The sequence below is a fragment of the Triticum urartu genome, chromosome 6, assembly GCF_003073215.2.
Source record: "Triticum urartu cultivar G1812 chromosome 6, Tu2.1, whole genome shotgun sequence".
Taxonomy (NCBI): Eukaryota; Viridiplantae; Streptophyta; class Magnoliopsida; order Poales; family Poaceae; genus Triticum; species Triticum urartu.
In genome coordinates this window covers 500,985,253-500,991,252 of record NC_053027.1, presented here as the reverse complement: position 1 = coordinate 500,991,252, position 6,000 = coordinate 500,985,253, and the positions used below count along the sequence as shown (strand labels likewise).

The 6,000-nt window shown below is 45.0% G+C and overlaps 1 pseudogene; it reads left to right on the top strand.

Annotated features, from left to right (window-relative positions):
- The first annotated feature begins 321 nt into the window (after window positions 1-321).
- On the top strand, window positions 322-1,938 carry LOC125514596 (annotated as a pseudogene).
- The last annotated feature ends 4,062 nt before the right edge of the window (window positions 1,939-6,000 follow it).

Sequence of the window (6,000 nt, the reverse complement as noted above, 5' to 3'; positions counted from 1 at the left end):
CGGCGACGGGTGGTCGGGTGTCAATGGGAGGAAGAGGGAAAGGTCAATGTGCCATCGACTGACGGGCCAGGGGGACGATAAGGACGGGCGCCGCGCACGTCCGCTTCATGTCCGCGCCGAGGCAAACCCGACCCAAATTTGGGCTCAAAATGGGCCTTGTGTGGACAAATGTACGCTTATTCATTTGGGCCATCACGTTGGGCCGATTTTTTTGTCTGTTTCGATTGAAACGGACACACGCAGATAGTTTGGGTTGCCGCGTTGGAGTTGCTAGGCCCAAGAGTGAACTGGACTAGGGCATTTCGTTCTCCCAATCGGGCCCAACAACTTGTAGGAAGTGGCGTTGCGGCGAGACCGCGAGAGGTCAAAGACGGACTCTTCTGCAATACCCACTCCGCCGCCGCCGCCGCCGTCGCCGACGCGATGCTCCTCTTCCACAAGCAACTCCTCTCGCTCCGTCTCCCAGCTTCACCCGTGATCTTCTCTCTCCGTCGGGCCCTCTTATCGACCTCGGCGGCCACCGACGCCCCGCCGGCCCCCTTCGCCATCGACGACTACCTCGTCACCACCTGCGGCCTCACGCCGGAGCAAGCCCTCAAGGCCGCCAAGCACGTCTCCCACTGCAAGTCCACCTCCAACGCCGAGTCCGTCCTCGCCTACCTCGCCGGCCCCACCCTCCGCTTCTCCAAGGCCGACATCGCCCACATCGTCGCCCGCGACCCGCGGATCCTCAACTGCAGCGTCGACGACACCCTCAAGGCCCGCGTCGCCATCTTACGCGGCTATGGCCTCTCCGAAGACCACGTCCGGACCTTCCTCCGCATGACCCCCGGCGTCTTCCGCTCCGTCAGCATCCAGGAGAAGCTCGGGTTCTGGTTGCCCTTCCTGGGGTCGCCGGAGAAGTTCATCCGCATCCTCAAGGGCAACTATTACCTGCTCACGTCGGACCTCGAGCGGGTGGTGAAGCCCAACATCGCGGTGCTACGGGAGAGTGGGGTAAGTGCTGCCGATATTGCCAAGATGTGCGTGCCCAACTCGAGACTGCTCACCAGCAGCCCCAAGACCCTAATGTCCATCCTGGAGCGTGCTGATAAGCTCGGCGTGCCTCGCGGTTCGCTTATGTTCAGGCAGGCTGTGACCACGACGACGAGCCTTGGGGTCGAGACAATGGCAGCCAAGCTCAAGCTCTTCGAGGAGATCCTCGGGTGGTCCGAGGCCGAGGTGGCCAAGGTGGTGAGGATGAACCCAACGGTGCTGAGGATCTCTGGGGAGAAGCTTCGCCGTGTTAAGGAGTTCCTGACCAAGGTGGTCGGTGTTGACACCAGGTACATCCTTACCAGGCCCTCAATCCTGATGTACAGCCTGGAGTGCCGACTTGTCCCTCGGCATTACGTGATGAAGGTGCTCCAGGAGAAAGGATTGATTCAGAAAGATCAGAGCTTCTACCCGATGGTCACGGCTAGTGAGAACACGTTTCAGCTCAAGTATATAGATGCTCATAGGCATGTTCTTCCAGGCCTTGCCGATGCCTACGCAGCTGCTTGCCAAGGGAAACTGCGAACTGAAGTTGCGGTATGAAGATCCTGCTGTAGGTTCACATGTTTTGAATCTTCAGTAACCATCTAAATGGCAGCAATGTTTCATTCTTATTACCGCATTCGGATACTCTTGATGTGTACTCTGCAACTCGCTCTGCTAGCACCTGAATTACGATGAAACTCATTGTGCTATAGTACAAACTTATGATGCCCAGCTTGAGGCTACCATTTATCCAGCTAGGTTTGGATTCTGAAATGAAAGGTACCATGTTACAACTCTTGTAGGAGTTTGCAGGGACATACAACTTTTGTTTCTTTGTTTGGAGTTGTATGGGCTTTCATCATGGTTTAAGTGCACTGTATGTCGGATTCTAGAATTGTGGGAAAGATTGTTGGCTCATTGTTTTTTGCACTTGAACATGAAACACTCAATGGCACAGGCTTATATATTCACCTGATCACCTTTGCATATTTGCAGTCACTACATGGGTGAGGGTGCGCTATCGATCATGCATAAATCTCAACCTTTTCCATGGTCAGCCTTTTCCTTCTGTGAACCAGGAATTTGTCTCTTAGCATTTTCTTCAGGTAGATCAGTTAGAATTTAATAAATGTAATCATTGTATGCGTGCTGAATTACCCGCTACAGTAAATTGAGATGGAACAGATCATCCGCTAAGTTTTGTTTGACAACCAATGTGAGTACTGAATTTGATTTTCCTTTTTAGGGGAAGAGTACTGAATTGGATGCATTCTGTGAATGGTTCCTATGTATACATGTATGCATGCCAGTGCCACTGATCACAATCTGACCCAGCAAAAAATATTTTGGGAGTCTATTCTGTAAGGTGCTTCGAAATGAATTTGTCTTTCAGGGCGTTCTTGGCGAAGTCTGAAGTGTGTTCTGGGCATGATAGGATCTTTTGTGCGTCAATGGAGGGTGCTTTGCGACGATGCTCAAGCTTCACTGCTCCTCAAATGTCTGCGCCTACTCGATCATCATCGAAGGGGGCTCCTTAGGATAACTTGGGTCGACTCTTGGCAGCTTTTCTTGTGGCTAGCGTTGTCCATTTATGATGTATATGTTCTCTTGCTTCCTCATGTTGAGCGCCTGGCCTGAGTCCTGACTGTTTGCTGCTGTTAAAAAAACGTTGTAATAATCCCGTTGCAGCTTTTTCTGGTTGTGAGTGAGAGTTGTTCAAATGTTCACTTTTGTAAGTCATTTCAGACAACTCAAGATGAGTTGTTTTGTACATTGTCTGAAATGTCTTCAAAGTCTTATAAAAGTGAACAGAGGGAGTAGTTCTGGCTGTTTCGCTCTGCTTTAATAAAAAGTTGGGGCTTGGGGAATCCCCTTTGATTCAAAAACCTTTTTAAGCCTTTGGGTCAACATCCAACAATTCACATCTCATCTAATTTTGTACTATATCCATAATCAACTATGGATTCAAACTCACACTAAATTTCCATGATCGGAGTACTAACCAAGGTGCAATTTCAGGTGACTGACATTTACGAAAATTCTAGGCAACTGAGTGATTAGCAAGTCTGAATTATTTCAGTATTTTGTCTGATTTCTGGAAGACATTCTAATAAAAAATAGACCATTAAAGAAAAATACTCCCTCCGTAAAGAAATATAGCGTTTATATTTCTTTACGGATGGAGTACAGACTACTCAAAGCATCCCGGGGTCTGTATGCAACCTTTTGAGTGGCTGCATTTTGTTTAGTGATTGCCTTTTAAGTTGGATAATGCTCTGTTGCCCTGTCTAGATAGCCCATAGTGTGATGAGAGAAGTCCATAGCACTCCCTAAACTTGTCCTAGGGTTTACTTTACAATCCCAAACTTTGTTTTGCAGTTTACCCCTCCGAATCATGAAACCCCTTCATTTTACAATCCTTCGTCCCTATTTAGCTGGTTTTGACCTGCTTGACTCCAATTTTGTCCTAGTTAGTGGTGCCACATCACATATCCCCCCCCCCTCCTCTATCATGCCATTTCTCTCTCCTCCTCACAACTAAAATTAAAATAGAAGGTTACTCTCAAATCTTATGCCAATAGTTTGTCGGTGAATTATGCTCAATTTACTGGCATTTTTAAAGGGAAAAAAAGTTGTCTGAATTTTGAAGTTTTGAACCCAAAAGTTGAGCTTGAAATTAAAGCAAGAAGTTTCTCTTAACCTGCATATCGGTTTATCTATAATATCATCATATTGGCCCGTGAACTATAAACAATTTACTTGATAATTTTTATAATTTTCTGTTATGTATGTACTGTAACATGTTTTAGTTTCAAGTTTGAAGTTTTTGGTTCAAAATTCAGACAACAGTAGATGTTTCTAAAAAAATTGTAAATCAATTGTAATTCGGTGAACCTTATAGTAAAATTGTATCTGAAATTGAGATATAGTTTGAGAGAAACACATTGTTTTAGTTTTAGGTAGAGAGAAACTAGATGATGTGACGATAAGAGAAAAAAATGCGATATGACATTGCTGACTAAGAAAAAAAAACAGAGACAAACATGTCAAAACTAGTCAAGGGAGAACGAACATGGTAAAGTACGAAGTTTCATCACGGGTAAAGTGAACCAAACCAAATTTGTGATTGTAAGGCGAATCTTATGACAAGTCTAAGGGGGTCACCCAGACTTCTTTGTAGCACAATAACCACTCTAACATGACAAAATAGCCATGGTTGGTGATTGCTTTTTTAGTTTCGTTTTTCTTAAGAAACACTTTACCACAATGTAGGCATGCGCGCGCGCGCACACACACACACTCGCACATCTACCGAAGATCGAAGTTGCGGAGCTTTAAGACTGATGAAGTCATCACAGTCGTCTTGCTATCTACGGAAATGTTGCTTACCGGTGTAAGACTAATCCGCATGAATGAGACATCAAAGCCCCAAACTTGAGGTTTGATCCCGATGAACTGGGTACCACGACCCTCTTGAGTCCTAAACATCGAACCAATTGCTTACTTAATTGGATAACCCTTCCAAAAAAATTCCTGGGAAGTTGTATAACCCTTTGAGATTGTATGTTTCCCCCCTTTTTAGAAACCTTTGAGAGTATGTTTTTTAGACAACTTTGAGACTGAATGTAAGATCAAATTGTCTGAGCTTAGCCCAAGTAGTGACACTTTTTAGAATAGAATAGTGATAGTTAAACCCAATATAGTAGCTCGAGGGGAGGAAAATACCCTGATACACCTGATAGTAGATGAACCTAATAAAAAAGTTTCGGGATTTTTTTAGCAATTCAGGAAAATGTCAAAATCTTTGAATTTTTTTCCCGAACAAACTTGACCTACTGGCGTGCTCACATAAAAAATTTCACGAAGAAAAACTCCGGTAGAAAATCTGAGCGAGGACAAGGACAATATAAAGTGAATAAGAAATCCAATATAGTGCCGATTTTGTTTTTACCAACAATACCGCGGAAGTCATTTCTTCGCAAAAAAATTATATGAGTGTAACGCTTGAACAAGTTTGTTGTAAAAAAGTTCATGTTTTTTTACCATTTTTGTAGTTACTAATTTGTTTTTAAAAAGGGGTGCACCTACACCCCTGGTGCCATTCGTTCCCCTACCTTGAGGAGAGCAACAAATTTTTTTGAGAAGAGAGGAGAGCAACAACTTTTTTTTGAGGGGTAACATGCTTTTACATTATTGCTCAAAAGAAAGGTTCATAGGAATTACAGAACTGTCATAGGGATGTATCAGCTACAAATGGCGTCCCTCATCTGAGTGTAAAGCATGTTTAGCTATATAATGCGCCCCCATATTTGAAAGGCGACTTTCATGGACGAAAGAGCGAGAAAGAAATTCAGTGGCCGTTCCGTTGATCTCCTTCACCACTGGAGCGATGATTCTGAATGTCCCTGTGTTTATGTCTGATACAACATTGCTGCAATCTAAGGCAACTCTCAGGTGTTGTAACATAAAGTCCTTCGCAAGCGTTAATCCCTCGTGACAAGCAACGGCTTCTAGCGTATTTGGATCCATCAAACCATGAAGGCTGAGGAGTCAAGATAAACGCCCGGTTCATTCCTGCAAACTGCACTAATAGCTCCAACTTGCATATTCTTACATATGGCCGCATCAACATTGACCTTGCTGTAGCCACATGGGGGCAGGGATCCATGAATGAGCTTGTGCTGGAGGTTGGTGTCCAGGTTGGGATGATTGTTTTGGCGAGGCTAGGTCTAGATCTTTCAAGTATCTCTGGGTAAACAAATGAGTGGCCATGGGGCTTTGGTGTTCTCCTTCGTGGATAACTTTACGCCGAGCTGACCAAATTGCCCAGAGAGTCACGGTTAGCTGTGTAAAATCTGCATGCAATACCGAGTCTCGCATCAAGAAAAGCCAGCTCTTTGCATTAGATTTAGCAGTAGCTAGCATATGTTCTAGGAGCTTTTGGTCGGCTAAGGCCCAAACGCATTGCACCATTGTGCA